The 16186-nt window shown below is 43.3% G+C and overlaps 1 non-coding gene across 1 annotated transcript; it reads right to left on the reverse strand.

Annotated features, from left to right (window-relative positions):
* Nucleotides 1-1062: 1062 nt before the first annotated feature.
* On the reverse strand, nucleotides 1063-1168 carry LOC112635656. The gene has a single exon (XR_003121995.1). It is a non-coding gene; the product is annotated as a U6 spliceosomal RNA (small nuclear RNA).
* Between the last annotated feature and the right edge of the window lie 15018 nt (nucleotides 1169-16186).

Here is a 16186-nt window from a genome sequence, read left to right on the forward strand (position 1 = left end):
AAGCCGAGATGGTATCACTCTACTCTAGCCTGGGCAACAGAGTGAGACTCCATCTCAATTTAAAAAAAAAAAAAAAAGAAGATTGCGGCAACCAAGGTTCTTTTGAAGTCTTATAGTGGCTGCCCTTAGAGAGAATAAATGACAGATGTTTCCTATTCAGACCTTAAAAGGTGCTAGAGTCTTAGTTAATCTCTTCTGGAGTGCTGCATTCGGCAGCACATATATATAACAATGTCTTCAGGATTGGGAGGGCCTGGAAGAAAAAGATCTAGCTTTGTTAATAGAGATTCTTTACAGATGCGACTCTTCCCCTTCAAAGGACAGCTTTGCAGGGCCATTTCAAAATATGGCAAAGAAACATGTTTTGGGGTAAAATATTTTGCCTTTCTTCTTTGTCACATAATGTTATGCCAGAGTCAGATTGGAAAGTAAGTCACAATATACAGGGTTAAATCACACCTCTGATGAGAATTTAGAGTTTGTAGGACATGACTCTCCAGATCCTTAAGATAGGAATTTGGGCAAGAGAAAATAAATAAATAAATAAATAAATAAATAAAAATAAAAATCAGAAGTTAGTCTTTACAGACAAATATATTTTTAGAATGTTCATCAATTTAGGTTTTCTAAATGTCTCTTCGTGATGAGGTTTCTTCCATTTTGGGCAGTAAACTACATAAATGATCTTGTATGTATATATTAGAAATACAGGCCCACAGCGGTGGCTTATGCCTGTAGTCCCAGCCCTTTGGGAGGCTGAGGTGAGCCTCACTTGAGGCCAGGAGTTCAAGACCAGCCTGGGCAACATGACAAAGCCACATCTCTACTAAAAATACAAAAATTAGTTGGGTGTGGTGGCATGTGCCTGTAATCCCAGCTACTCAGGTGGCTGAGGCAGGAGAATCGCTTGAACCCAGGAGGTGGAGGTTGCAGTGAGCCAAGATCATGCCATTGCACTCCAGCCTGAGAGACAGTGAGGCTCTGTCTCAAAACAAAAACAAAAACAAAAAAACCCCACAATGTTGGGTAATTCACTATTAAAGAGTAATTTATCAATTAAGAAAAAATATGGAGCATGAATTTCCATTTCAGCATGTCATCCTCTCACAGGAGGCATGCTAATCTACTTTGTATCATCCAATTTTAATATATACGCTAGGCCGTGTGCGGTGACTCACGCCCGTAATCCCAGTACTTTGGGAGGCCAAGGCAGGCAGATCATGAGGTCAGGAGATCGGGACCATCCTGACTAACACGGTGAAACCCTGTCTCTACTAAAAATACAAAAAATTAGCTGGGCGTGGTGGCAGGCGCCTGTAGTCCCAGTTACTCAGGAGGCTGAGGCAGGAGAATGGTGTGAACCCAGGAGGCGGAGCTTGTAGTGAGCCGAGATCGCGCCACTGCACTCCAGCCTGGGCGACAGAGTGAGATTCTGTCTCCAAAAAAAAAAAAAAAAATTATATATATGTATATGTATATATATGCTGAAGCAAGCACAATTTACCAATTTTTTAAAGGAGAATTATGTCAAATCAAAAACTGACGGGACCAGGCAAGGTATCTCATGCCTGTAATACCAACACTTTGGGAGGTCAATGTGGGAAGATTGCTAGAGGCCAGGAGTTTCAGACCAGCCTGGGTAGTATAGCAAGATCCTGTCTCTTAAAAAAAAAAACAGGAAATTGTGATGGGTGTGAGACCTTATCCTACTTGCATAGTCATAAATAAGCACATAGAGATGATAAATAAATAGATACTAGCCGAAACATCAGGTCTCAGAGTCAAAGATCAGAGCTTTACTCACAGCAATAAGAGTAGCCACAGTGACTTTGCTGAGTTGTCCTCAAGCCTGAGAGTTCATATGGGAAAGAGACTCTCCTCAAAGGAGAGGGTAAAAGGCTTTGTTCCCTAAGGTAAACACATTTTCCTTAGGAACAGATTCTCACCTTTTGGAATCTAAATATCTATCTCTCCTGGGAAGATAAAACCAGCCTCTTTGAGGCTTTTCTCCACTTTTGACATGCAAAGTCATGGAGAGAGAGTTCTCTACATTCTTTCAGAGGTCTTTCTAGGGAGGAGGGGAAGTTCCCTATCCTGGAATGTAAGGCTCTGCCTCCAGGTAAGATAAGAGAAGTTTTATTATCCTTTAAGTGGAAGCCAATGGCTCCATAATGAAGGTTGTAGAGAACAAATATTTATGGGGGAAATGAAAGTAAGCATTCTTATTTTAATAGTAGATCAGTATCTGTGGTTCAAGAGGCTGAAGTTTTGCAGGAACACTGAGTAATACAGGGCAAATGTATTTCCCACAGACTACAGGGCAAAACTTCAGAATAGATAAAAGTTGACTTTAGTAACACATGGACATCCCTTCTGCCCTCCTTCCCCCACTTTTACTGCATCTTTTCTTTGATCTTTGGTGCTTTCACGGGACTCTACCCTGTACTTCTATTTTGGGGTATGGATCCCCTCCCAAAGACTCTGTTACAAGATTACTTTTCCCATATTTTAAATCCCATGCTTTTAGAGTAGCTCATCTCAGCTAGTTGTTAGAAGGAAAGCAAACTAAGTCAAAATTAGTCATCAGTGAATTATTAGCTTTTACTACTGCGGAGATATATTTTTTCCAAGAGTACCAATACTTGTCATGTGGATGGGAGATACTGTAAAAATAAAGTGAGGTGGGAAAAAAAAGTTTGTGAAAGTATACTTGTAATACATAAAATACCGTATAAATGAAAGTAGATTTGTGTAATAATTCTAAACCAAAAATAAAATTCTAAGGCCCCCCAACCATCTGAATGGACTTTCTCCTGGCCAGGGCACTTTTAAAATTTAACCTGGAAGACTGGTTTAGGCCATAATGGAAAAGTGGGGACGGGGGTCAGACATGCCTCGTTATACCTCTCTGGCATTAACATCAACACATAATTCAGTCCGATAAGAAATATTTTACAGCCTATTCTCTCTGAAGCCCCCTAAATGAAGGCCTCCTCTGCAAATCAGAACTTTGGTCTCCATAATCCTTCATCTTAACCCAGACATTTCCTGTCTATTCATCCCTGGTCTTTAGATAAACTCAACCAATTGTCAAGCAGAAAAATTTTAAATCTACCTGCAGCCTGGCAGCCTCTCCTCTAACCCCCTTCCAGTGGTCTCGCCCTTCTGAACCGAACCAATGTATTTCCTAAATGTATTTGATGGAAGTCTCATGTCTCCCTAAAGTGTATAAAACTAAGCTGCGCCCCATTAGCCTTGGGCACACATTCTCAGGATGTCCTGAGTGCTGTGTCACGGGCCATGATCACTCAAGTTTGGCAGAATAAATTTCTTCAAATATTTTACAGTTTGACTCTTTTCATTGACATAATTATGCACCGAGACCTGGGAAAGAGAAGACACTTATTGCAGCGTATTTTAATACAAATTGTGTTGACTTCCTGCGTTTTAGGGCATAGGTCCTCATTTTCCTGCCTCTGTTTCATGACCACAAGATAGCTGCTGCACCCACATGTCAGGCCTCTGAGCCCAAGCTAAGCCATCATATCCCCTGTGACCTGCACATATACATCCAGATCACCTGAAGTAACTGAAGAAGTGAAAATGGCCCGTTCCTGCCTTAACTGATGACATCCCACCATTGTGATTTGTTCCTGCTCCACCTTAACTGAGCGATTAACCTTGTAAAATTCCTTCTCCTGGCTCAGAAGCTCCCCCACTGAGCACTTTGTGACCCCTGCCCCTGCCCGCCAGAGAACAACCCCCTTTAACTGTAATTTTCCACTACCCACCCAAATCCTATAAAATGGCCCCACCCCATCTTCCTTCTCTGACTCTCTTTTTGGACTCAGCCCGCCTGCACCCAGGTGAAATAAACAGCCTTGTTGCTCACACAAAGCCTGTCTGGTGGTCTTTTCACACGGACGTGCGTGATACCACAGACTCACATTTACATTCCTGGCAGAAAGAGGAATATAAAGTAAAGGATGAAGAGGCAAAAAAGCTTGTCTTTTTATTCTGAAAAGGACACTACCCTCAGAAACCACCACCTTCATCTTACTGCTAAGCGCGGCGCCACATGACTAGCACAAGTGCAAATAGGATGGGAAAGTGAGTTTTTAAATTGAACACATGGCTATTTCAAATAAAAGCAGGGTTGTATTATGAAAAATGGTGTGTGTGTGTGTGTGTGTGTGTGTGTGTGTAGAGGGGGATATTTTTAAAATAGGAAACTAATAGTGTTAGCTCCATCCAGCAATTTTACCTCCAGGAATTTATCCTATAGTGATATTTGAGGACTAAGCTGTGATTTTTTTCCCCCAAATTCCTACCTAAGGGGTCTGGGGAGTCATGCCCTACAAATGATCAATTCTCATCAGATGGGTTTTATTTAATCCTGTATGTTGTGACTTACTTTCCAATCTGACTCTGGCATAACAAGGAAGAAAATCAAAATATTTTTACCACAATACGTGTTTCTCTGGCATGCCTTGAAATTGCCCTGCAAAGCCTCTTGTGGGAAAAATCCACATTCCGTAGAGAATCCCCTTCCCCCTTTGTTTTCCTTCCTTCCTTTCCAGATCCAGGAGATAATCAGCTAAGAGCCAGGCACCCTTCTAAGTGCAATAAGAAACATTTTGCGAACTGCTCTCCCTGAAGTCTGCTATCTGAGAGCTTCCTCTGCACAATAAAACTTGGTCTCCACAATCATTTATCTTAATCTGAACATTTTCTTTCCATTGATCCCAGGTCTTCAGATAAACTCAACCAACTATCAATCAGAAAGTGTTTAAATTTACCAACAGCGTGGAAGCCCCGGCTTTGCGTTGTCCTGCCTTTCTGAACCAAACCAATGTATTTCTTAAATGTATTTGATTGGTGTCTCATGTATCCCTAAAATGTATAAACCCAAGCTGTGCCCCAACCACCTTGAGCACGTGTTCTCAGGACCTCCTGCAGGCTGTGTCACGGGCCATGGTCACTCATATTTGGCTCAGAATAAATCTCTTCAAATAGTTAACAGAGTTTGACCCTTTTCATCAACATATCCACCGTGGCAGAATCTGTTGGTGTCCCCACCTCAATCCCTGGGGATCCCTGCTACCATTTTGTGGTGCCCATTCCCCCAGGAGCTGTGGGCACTGCTGGTAATGATTTCTACCTACAACCCCAAGGGATTGGACTTGCATGATTAGAGCCACCTGGACATGAGGTTCATGGGAGTCATGTGCTGCTTTAACCAGTGACTGTCTATGGTGGGGTACAAATGTTCTGGTCTCTTGCCTAAGGACAGACAGATTCTGCTTGCACTTTATGCTTCAGGGCTCCCGGTAAGAACAGGCTGAGTCTAGACTTCCCCTGAAACCATCCTTGCTTTCCTTCTTCCCCTTCTCTGGCCTGCTTCCCTCCCTCAATCTCCTAGATTTCTACCTAGACTACTTTCCTAATAAATCACTTGCCTACTAAGCTCCACCAGTCTCAGCTTCCAGGGAAATAGACTGAAGACACTCACGCATGCACAAAATAACATATACAAGGTTATCCATTGCTTCATTATTCCTAATAGGAAAAGACTGTTAACAAGCAGATGTTCATCACCAGGCTCCTGGTTAAATAAAATACAGCTGCCCCAGGAAGGAAACTAGGGGTTCAGGAATAGGGTGAAAAGTAAACTTTCACTGAACTTTTAGTTCTTTCCGAATTTTTTTTTTTTTTTTTTTTAAAAAGGGTCCCCCCCCCCCCCGATTGTTGGGTGAAGTGGCACGATCTCGGCTCAGCACAACCTCCGCCTCCTGTTTTCAAGGGATTCTCATGCCTCAGCTTCCTGAGTAGCTGGGATTACAGGTGTGCATCGCCACACCCAGCTAATTTTTGTATTTTTAGTAGAGATGGGGTTTCACCATGTTGGCCAGGCTGGTCTCGAACTCCTGACTTCAGGTGATCCGCCTGCCTTTGCCTCCCAAAGTGCTGGGATTATAGGCGTGAGCCACTGTGCCCAGCCTCTTTCTGAATTTTGACGCATTTGGTTGTATTGCATTTTTTCTTTTTTTTAGATGGAGTCTTGCTCTGTTACCAGGCTGGAGTACAGTGGCGAGATCTCGGCTCACTGTAACCTCCGCTTCCCGGGTTCAAGCGATTCTCCTGCCTCAGCCTCCTGAGTAGCTGGGACTACAGGCGTGTGCCACCATGCCCGGCTGCTTTTTTTATTTTCAGTAGAGACGGGGTTTCACCATGTTGGCCAGGATGGTCTCAAACTCCTGACCTCAGGTGAGCCTTCCGCCTTGGCCTCCCAAAGTGCTGGGATTACAGGCGTGACCCACCACGCCTGGCCTGCTTTTTTTTTTTTGAGATGGAGTCTCACTCTGTCGCCCAGGCTGGAGTGCAGGGGCCTGATCTCAGCTCACCGCAAGCTCTGCATCCCGGGTTCATACCATTCTCCTGCCTCAGCCTCCCGAGTAGCTGGGACTACAAGTGCCCGCCACTACGCCTGGCTAATTTTTTGTATTTTTAGTAGAGATGAGGTTTCACCATGTTAGTCAGGATGGTCTCGATCTCCTGACCTCGTGATCCGCCCGCCTTGGCCTCCCAAAGTGCTGGGATTATAGGTGTGAGCCACCGCACCCGGCCTGGCCTGCTTATTTTTTTAAAAAAATAAAATTAATGTTAAAATAATTAATTAAGGCTGGACACAGTGGCTCACACCTGTAATCTTAGCACTTTGGGAGGCCGAAGCAGGTGAATCACTTACGCTCAGGAGTTCAAGAACCAGACTGGGCAATATGGTGAAACCCCATTTCTACAAAAAGTAAAAAAAATTAAGCGGTGTGGTTGTGCATGCCTGTATTCCCAGCTACTTCGGAGGCTGAGGTGGGAGGATCACTTGAGCCTGGGAGAGCAAGGCTGCAGTGAGCTATGATTGTACCACTGCACTCCAGCCTGGGTAACAGTGAGATTCTGTTTCCAAAAAAAAAAAAAAAAAATTAATCAAAAAATCCACTAAACAAGTAAGTTGGATACTCAGGTGAAAATCTTAAGTGTAAGTACCTAAACAGTCTATTAAATGACCTGTGAAGCCAAGGGCTCTTAATGCTATGACCAAAGACGGAAGCTCCCTGTAAGATGCCAGTCCCTCAATAGTGCGCTTTTTCTGAGAAGATATAAGACAGTCACTCAGAATTGTGATGTAATAATTTACTGGTAATGTGGGGAAGTAAATATATGTCTCAAAGTTTTGCTTTTTAAAAATGACTAGTAAATAGTAATAACAAAACTGTTATTTATGGAGGGATGAGTCTGTGGCCTATCTCTCTTCCCTTTTATGTCTATGTTTCTCACAGTCATCTACATTCCCTGTCACCTTGTACTTATTCCTCTGACACTGCAATCTAGCTTCATCCTCTTCCCCAAAATGACTCTTCCCAAGGCTATCAATGACCCCTTTGTCTTTCCTTCCAGTGGCTGTTTTTCAATCCTCGTATTCCTCAACTCTCAGCAGCATTCTGTGACATGATGCTCTCCTGGTGTTCTGCCTACATCTTTTTTTATTTATTTTTATTTTTTTTTGAGACAGAATCTTGAGAAACTTGGACATGTAAAGACTGGCAGAAGCTATAATCCCAGCACTTTGGGAGGCTGGGATTATAGCCTCTGTCTCTGTCACCCAGGCTGGAGTGCAGTGGGGCCATCTCGGCTCACTGGAAGCTCCGCCCCCCGGGTTCACGCCATTCTCTTGCCTCAGCCTGCAGAGTAGCTGGAACTACAGGCGCCCGCCACCGTGCCCGGCTAATTTTTGTATTTTTAGCGGAGAGGGGGTTTCACCATGTTAGCCATGATGGTCTCGATCTTCTGACCTCATGATCCGCCTGTCTCGTTCTCCCAAAGTGCTGGGATTACACGCGTGAGCCACCACGCTCCAGCCTTTTTTTTTTTTGGATACAGAGTTTCGCTTAGTCCAAGCTGGAGTGCAGTGGTGCGATCTCAGTTCACTGCAATCTCAGCCTCCCAGGGTCAAGCAATTCTCCAGCCTCAGCCTCTCCAGTAGCTGGGATTACAGGCGCCTGCCACCAGGCCAGCTAATTCTTTTTTTTTTTTTTTTTTTTTTGAGACAGAGTCTCTCTCTATCCCCCAGGCTGGAGTGCATGCCCTGTCCCCCAGGCTGGAGTGCAGTGTCACGATCTTGGCTCACTGCAACCTCCCCCACCCAGGTTCAAGTTATTCTCCTGCCTCAGCCTCCTGAGAAGCTGGGTTACAGGCATGTGCCACCATGCCTGGCTAATTTTTTATTTTTGAGATGGAGTCTTGCTCTGTTGCCGAGATTGGAGTACAGTGGCACGATCTTGGCTCACTGCAACCTCTGCCTCCTGGGTTCAAGCAATTCTCCTGCTTCAACCTCCCCAGTAGCTGGGATTACAGCTGTGCACCACCGCGCCCAGCTAATTTTTGTATTTTTAGTAGAGACAGGTTTCACCATGTTGGTCAGGCTGATCTCGAACGTCTGACTTCAGGTAATCTGCCCGCCTCAGCCTCCCAAAGTGCTGGAATTACAGGCGTGAGCCACCACGCCCAGACAATTTTTGTATTTTTTTAGTAGCTATGGGGTTTCACCACGTTGGCCAAGCTGGTCTCGAACTCCTGACCTCAGGTGATCTGCCCGCCTCAGCCTCCCAAAGCGCTGGGATTATAGCTTCTGTTAGTCTTTACACGTCCACATTTCTCAAGATTCAGACTTAGGCAGGCTTTTCTTATCTCCTCTCTCTTTAACCATATCCATGGCTCTGATTACCACATGTGGATAAATACATCCCCAGTTCTCCTCTGAGCTCCTATTTTCTTTTTCTTTTCTGTTTTCTTTCCTTTTCTTTCTTTCTTTCTTTTTTTTTTTTTTTTAGAAGGTCTGACTCTGTCACCCAGGCTGGAGTATAGTGGTGCCATCATGGCTCATTGCAGCCTTGACTTTCAGTGCTCAAGTCATTCTCCTGCCTCAGCCTCCCAAGTAGCTGGGACTGCAGGGATGAGCCACCAAGCACCAGCTAATTTTTGTATTTTTTTGTAGAGAAAGGGTTTTGCCATGTTGCCCAGGCTGGTCTCAAACTTCCGAGTTCAAGCAATCCACCTGCCTTGGCCTCCCAAAGTGCTGGGATTACAGGCACAAGCCACGGTGCCCACCCTCCGAGCTCCTATTTTCCTTTCCTTTTTTTTTTTTTTTTGAGACGGAGTCTTACTTTGTCACCTAGGCTGTGGTGCAGTGGCGCAATCTCGGCTCCTGGGTTCAAGCCTCCTGGGTTCAAGCCATTCTCCAGCCTCAGCCTCCCAAGTAGCTGGGGCTACTGGCATGTACCACCGTGCCCGGCTAGTTTTTTTTATTTTTAGTAGCGATGGGGTTTCATCATGTTAGCCAGACTCATCTCAAACTCCTGACCTCACATGATCCACCCACCTCAGCCTCCCAAAGTGCTGGGATTACAGGTGTGAGACACCGCGTCCGGCCTGAGCGCCTATTTTCAACTGCACATTTAACATTTCCACTTGGATATCCCAGTGAATGGCACCAACATTCACCCAATTTCTCCTTTCAGGAGCTTGGGGACCATCTTTCTCCTTTAGTACTCATATCTAACAAATCACCAAGTTCCATCAGTTTTATCATTTAAGTATCTTTCTAAACTGTTCATTTCCTTCCATCTTTACTGTCACCACCCTCATTTTAACTACCTCATAGTTTCTCACCCAGATTAGTCCAAAAGCCTTTTAACTTCCTTTCCGCTTTCAATCTTGTTTTTTCTCCATTGCATTCATCACACTGCACCCAGAATAATCTTTTTAAAATGTCATGTCACTCCTTTCAGTAAAATCTTGCCATTGATTTTCAGTGCATTTCAAATGAAGTCCAAAGTTCTCACCGTGGACTCCAAGGCTGTGTGATCTGGCCTTTGCCTGCCTCTCCCATCTTGTTTCACAGCCCTCTCCCTTTGGCTGCCTGTACGTTTCTTCCTCAGTAGTGGTTCTTTATTGTCTCAGGGCATCTGCTTTTGTCGTTTCACAGTTGTTAACATTCTTCTTTCTGCTTTCATGTATTTGGCCTTTTCTCAGTGTTCAAGGGGAGGGGGGAGGGATTGCATTGGGAGTTATACCTGATGTAAATGACGAGTTGATGGGTGCTGACGAGTTGATGGGTGCAGCACAGCAACATGGCACAAGTATACATATGTAACAAACCTGCACGTTATGCACATGTACCCTAGAACTTAAAGTATAATAATAATAATAAATAAAAATTAAAATTAAAAAAAAAGCCGGGCGCGGTGGCTCACGCCTGTAATCCCAGCACTTTGGGAGGCCGAGGCGGGCGGATCACAAGGTCAGGAGATCGAGACCACGGTGAAACCCCGTTTCTACTAAAAATACAAAAAATTAGCCGGGCGTGGTGGCGGGCGCCTGTAGTCCCAGCTACTCAGGAGGCTGAGGCAGGAGAATGGCGTGAACCCGGGAGGCGGAGCTTGCAGTGAGCCGAGATTGCGCCACTGCACTCCAGCCTGGGCGACAGAGTGAGACTCTGTCTCAACAAAAAAAAAAAAAAAAAAAAAATCACTTCCTCAAAAAGCCCTCTCCAGGCTGGGCACAGTGGTTCATACCTGTAATCCCAACAATTTAGGAAACCAAGGTGGGAGGATCACTTGAGCCCAGGAATTCAAGACCAGCCTGGGCAACATAGTGAAACTCCATCTTTACAAAAAATTTTTAAAAATTAGCTGGATGTGGTAGCGTGCACCTGTAGTCTCAGCTACTCAAGAGGCTGAGGTGGGAGGATTGCCTGAGAGGTTGAGGCTGCAGTGAGCTAGGATTGCAGTATGGCACTTCAGCTTGGGTGACAGAGCAAGACCCTGTTTCAAAGAACAAAAAGCATCTTATTCTTGGTACTTGTAATCTGTAAACACATTTATTTACACATGCACATACGTCTATACGATTACATATTAAACATGTAATTATGTATTCATGTGTTTATTATCCATCTCCAACACTCACCTCTATCCCAAATGTCAACTTCATAGAGGCAGGGACCTTATTAGTCTTGTTTACCAGTGTATTCCTTTTAGCTAGAATAATGCCTAGCACGCAGCAAGAAAAGTAAGAAAAATGATGTGGGGAATCTTTTAACAAATGTTTATTCATTCAAAGATTCCCACATCATTTTTCTTTCTTTTTTGCCTTCTAGTTACATTGGCTTTCAATTCTTTTTTTTTTTTTTTTTTTTTTGAGACTGAGTCTGGCTCTGTCGCCCTGGCACCATCTCGGCTCACTGCAATCTCCGCATCCCAGGTTCAAGTGATTCTCTTGCCTCAGCCTCCCGAGTAGCTGGGACTACAGGCACCCGCCACCACGCCCAGCTAATTTTTTGTATTTTTAGTAGAGACAACGTTGCAGCGTGTTGGCCAGGATGGTCTTGGTCTCCTGACCTCGTGATCCGCCCACCTTGGCCTCCCCAAGTGCTGGGGATTACAGGTGTGAGCCACCGCGTCTGGCCTCAGCTGAAAATTTTTTAAGAATTCAAAGCTTGCCCGGTGCGGTGGCTCACGCCTGTAATCCCAGCACTTTGGGAGGCCGAGGTGGGCAATCACAAGGTCAAGAGATTGAGACCATCCTGGCCAACATGGTGAAACCCCGTCTCTACTAAAAATATAAAAATTAACTGGGTGTGGTGGTGGGCACCTGTAATCCCAGCTACCCGGGAGGCTGAGACAGGAGATCACTTGAACCCGGGAGGCAGAGATTGCAGTGAGCGGAGATCTCGCCACTGCACTCCAGCCTGGCAACAGAGCCAGACTCCATCTCAAAAAAAAAAAAAAAAAAGTTCAGCTGTTATGGTGGCTTATATCTATAATCGCAGCATTTTGGGAGGGTGAAGCAGGAGGCTCACTTGAGTCCAGGAGTTCAAGATAAGCCTGGGCAACATAGTGAGAGCTCCATCTCTACAAAAAAATACAAAAATAGCTGGGCATGATGGAGCACACCTGTGGTCCCAGCTACTCAGGAGGTTGAGGTGGGAGGATTGCTTGAGCCCAGGAGTTTAAGGCTCCAGTGGGCCATGATTGCGCCACTGCCCTCCAAGCTGGACAACAGAGTGAGACCCTGTCTCGAAAAAAAAGAAAAGAAAAAGTTATGTAACTTTCTCTCTCACTTCCTTAGAATATGCTATTTGCTCTGCCTGATAAGCTCCCTGCCACCACATATTTAGTTAATGACTACCTACTTTCTAGGTCTCAGTGTAAATGCTACTGCTTTAGCTTTGCTACTCCTAACACTGTAGAGAAGGTGAGGTCACTGTTATATAATCCTCTAAAACCTATCTTTTTCCTTCATAGCACTTATGATGTGTAATTATTTTTATTTATTTTTGTTTGGCTGGGTTTTTTTGTTTGTTTGTAATTATATTTTCTTGTTGATCTGTTTGCTCTAGACCAGAGATCAGCAAACTCCAGCCCATGGGCCAAATCCAGCCTACCGCTTGTTTTATAAATAAACTTTTATTGGAATACAGTAAAATTCATTCATTTATGTATTGCCCATATGGCTCCTAAAATATTTACCATCTGCATTTTTTTTTTTTGTTTTGAGATGGAATTTCGCTCTTTTTGCCCAAGCTGGTATGCAATGGTGCAGTCTCAGCTCACTGCAACCTCTGACTCCCAGGTTCAAGTGATTCTCATGCCTCAGCCTCCTGAGTAGCTGGGGTTACAGATGTGTACCACCACACCCAGCTAATGTTTATATTTCTAGTAGACATGGGGTTTTGCTATGTTGGCCAAGTTGGTCTTGAACTCCTAACCTCAGCTGTTCTGCCTGCCTTGGCCTCCCAAAATGCTGGGATTACAGGCGCGAGCCACTGTGCCCAGCCACCAGCTGCTCTTTACAGGAAAAAGTTTGCTGACCTCTACTCTAGACTAGACTATAATCTCTATTAGGACAAAGATGATCTTTTCTTACACACTACTAAAATTTAAAGAATTTCAGTAAAAACTAGTGAAATAAAATGAATAGTAATCACTCTGCTAAGTACTTTACATGTATTACTCACATTAATTTTATGAGAAAAGTATTATTATCTACAATCTACACATGAGGAAACTGAGGCTCAGAGCCATCTGGTGAGTTGCCCTAAAGTCACACAGCTGATAAGTAGCAAACTGATGTTTGAATCTAAGTTTAAAACAATGTTTCTTTTTAAATTTTTTTCTTTTTTTTGAGACAAGAGTCTTACTCTTGTCGCCCAGGGTGAAGTACAGGTATGAGCCACCACGCCTGGCACTTCTTTAAATTTTTAGACGTAATTAATTGATACTACAACTAGTCGGTGAAAGTTCGATAAGGAGCATCTTATCATAACACAATTAATTACTATTAATTAATTACAAAAGAAAAATAGTAATTGACAGTGAAAGCACCAATTAATCAAAGTTAATAGCACCAATACTGGGGCAAGCCGACATCAGTTTCTCCTGCTGTACTGCAGTGAGATGGTCGTAATAGCTCTTATATAGTTTTTCTGCCAAAAATGAAAAATCTGAATCTAATCAAAAGGAAATATCGAACAAAGCCAAATTGAGGGACCTGTTACAAAATTCAAAATGTCACATAATCCAAAAGACAAAATTTTAAACTGTCAACATCATGAAGGACAAAGAAAAGCTAAGGAATTTTTGCAGATTAATGGAGACCAAAGAGACATGACAACTAAATGTACTGTATGAACCTAGATTGGATCCCAGACCAGAGAATCTTCTTTTTCTATAAAGAACATTATTGGGACTATTGTGAATCAGTGTTACAAATTGTGGGTAATTAAATATAGCTACAGGGAACTGGGCAAGATGGCTCATGCCTGTAATCCCAACACTTTGGGTGGCCGAGGTGGGCAGGTCACCTGAGGACAGGAGTTTGAGACCAGCCTGGCCACCATGCTGAAACCCCGTCTCTACTAAAGATACAAAAATCAGCCACGCATGGTGGCAGGCTAATCCCAGCTTGGGAGGCTGAGGCGGGAGAATTGCTTGGACTCGGGAGGTGGAGGTTGCAGTGAGCCGAGATCGCGTCACTGCACTCCAGCCTGGGCAACAGAGTGAGACTCTGTCTTGTAAATAAATAAATAAATAAATAAAGCTACAGATTATTTGTATCTCCTCCTGAAAAGAGGTGAAATCTATTTACCCACCTCTTGAATCTTGGGCTGGTCTTGTGACTTACTTTGACCAATAAAATGGAGAAGTGATGACTTCTGAATTTCAATTTGAAAAGGTCTTCTGGCTTCTGCTCTCGCACTTAGAATTCTGCCCTGAGACTATTGTATAAAAAAGCTCGGTATAGCATAATGAAGATGAGGCCATGACCTGAATTATACAAGTTGTATACAGTATACAAGTATGTAAGTTGACCAAGCGCTAGGTATGTAAACAAAAGACCGTCTTAGAGAGATGACTAGTCAAGTGGTTCCAGGGAAGATCAGCAGAATCTCCACTCAGCTGATTCCAGTCCAAATTTCAATCCACAGAAATATGAGAAATAAATAGAAGCTGTTATAGGCTACTAATTTTAGAGGTGAATTGTTTTTCGTTTTTTTGGGTTTTTGTTTTGTTTTGTTTTGTTTTGTTTTGAGACGAAGTCTCGCTGTGTCGCCCAGGCTGGAGTGCATGGCGCGATCTCGGCTCACTGTAACCTCCACCTCCTGGGTTCAAGCAATTCTCTGCCTCAGCCTCCTGAGTAGCTGGGATTACAGGCACCCACCACCAGGTCCAGCTAATTTTTAAAATATTTTTAGTAGAGACAGGGTTTCACCATGTTGGCCAGGCTGGTCTTGAACTCCTGACCTTGTGATCCACCCACTTTGGCCTCCCAAAGTGCTGGGATTACAGACGTGAGCCACTGCGCCTGGCTAGAGGTGATTTGTTATACAAACGCTAACTGAAACAGACATACCTTGGGATCATTTGGCTACTTGAGTAAGGGCTCATAGGTGAAAATGTTAGAGTCATCAACTTATAGTCTGGTCCCAGTTCCCAGGCGTGAAAAGTCAAAATTGTGAATGAATCCAGAATTGATGAGATTCCATGAATACCAAGATAACCAAAGAATTAATGATAACCAAACTCATAGGAAACTATGTAAACCAGGATGTCTATCAGAAAAATTTATAGTGAAAATTACATATATTTTTCATGTTCGCTTTTTGGTAACTGGTATCTACTTTTTTTTTTTTTTTTTTTTTTTTTTTTTTGAGATAGAGTCTCTCTCTCTCACCCAGGCTAGAGTGCAGTGACGCAATCTTGGTTCACTGCAACTTTCACCTCTTGGGCTCAAGCGATTCTCCTGTCCCAGCCTCCCTAGTAGCTGGGATTACAGGTGCCTGCCACCACGCTCAGCTAATCTGTGTATTTTTGGTAGAGGCGGGTTTTCACCATGTTGGCCAGGCTGGTCTCGAACTTCTGACCTCAGGTGATTCACCCGCCTCAACCTCCCAAAGTGTTGGGATACAAGTGTGAGCTGCTGTGCCTGGCCAGTAACTGGTAAGTATTGACAGAATCAGTTTACTTAAAGGAGAATGAAACTGGAATAACAGGAGTTATATAGTTTTAAGAGATACTTTATCCAAACTAAAATAAAGCATTATTATCCCAACATAGTATATAACTATAGAACAACTAGAGTATTTGTGTCCACTATAGTAAATTTCTCTGGACTCTGGATAGTGAGAGCTAATCACTGCAAAATCTTGCTCTCTGGCTGGCCTTTACTTATCTCTTCTGATCTTTGTTTTGATTGCAAAATTTCTTTGGACAGTATAAAAATCAGTGTTTTAGGATTAAAACCCAATCAGTAGATTGAGTTGAGTTACATTCTAGTTCTTTCTCCCTGATATTACACTCCAATTACCTTAATGGATCTTGAGTGCTTCCAGATATTCTTATTAAATATTTGTCTCATTTTTCTTTTGACTTTGTTAATTGTGACTTATGCCATGCATAATTTTTTGCTTAGTAGTCAAATTTATCATTTAAAAAAATGTCTTCTGGGTTTTGCATTATATTTGGAAGATCAAGGACCTTAGAGATATACCTCTGTACCTCCGGCTATTGGATATAGACTTTATTTCTTTCTTTTCTTTTCCTTTTTTTTTTTTTTTTTTTTTTTTTTT

The sequence above is a fragment of the Theropithecus gelada genome, chromosome 11 (assembly GCF_003255815.1).
Source record: "Theropithecus gelada isolate Dixy chromosome 11, Tgel_1.0, whole genome shotgun sequence".
In the NCBI taxonomy this organism is placed as follows: Eukaryota; Metazoa; Chordata; class Mammalia; order Primates; family Cercopithecidae; genus Theropithecus; species Theropithecus gelada.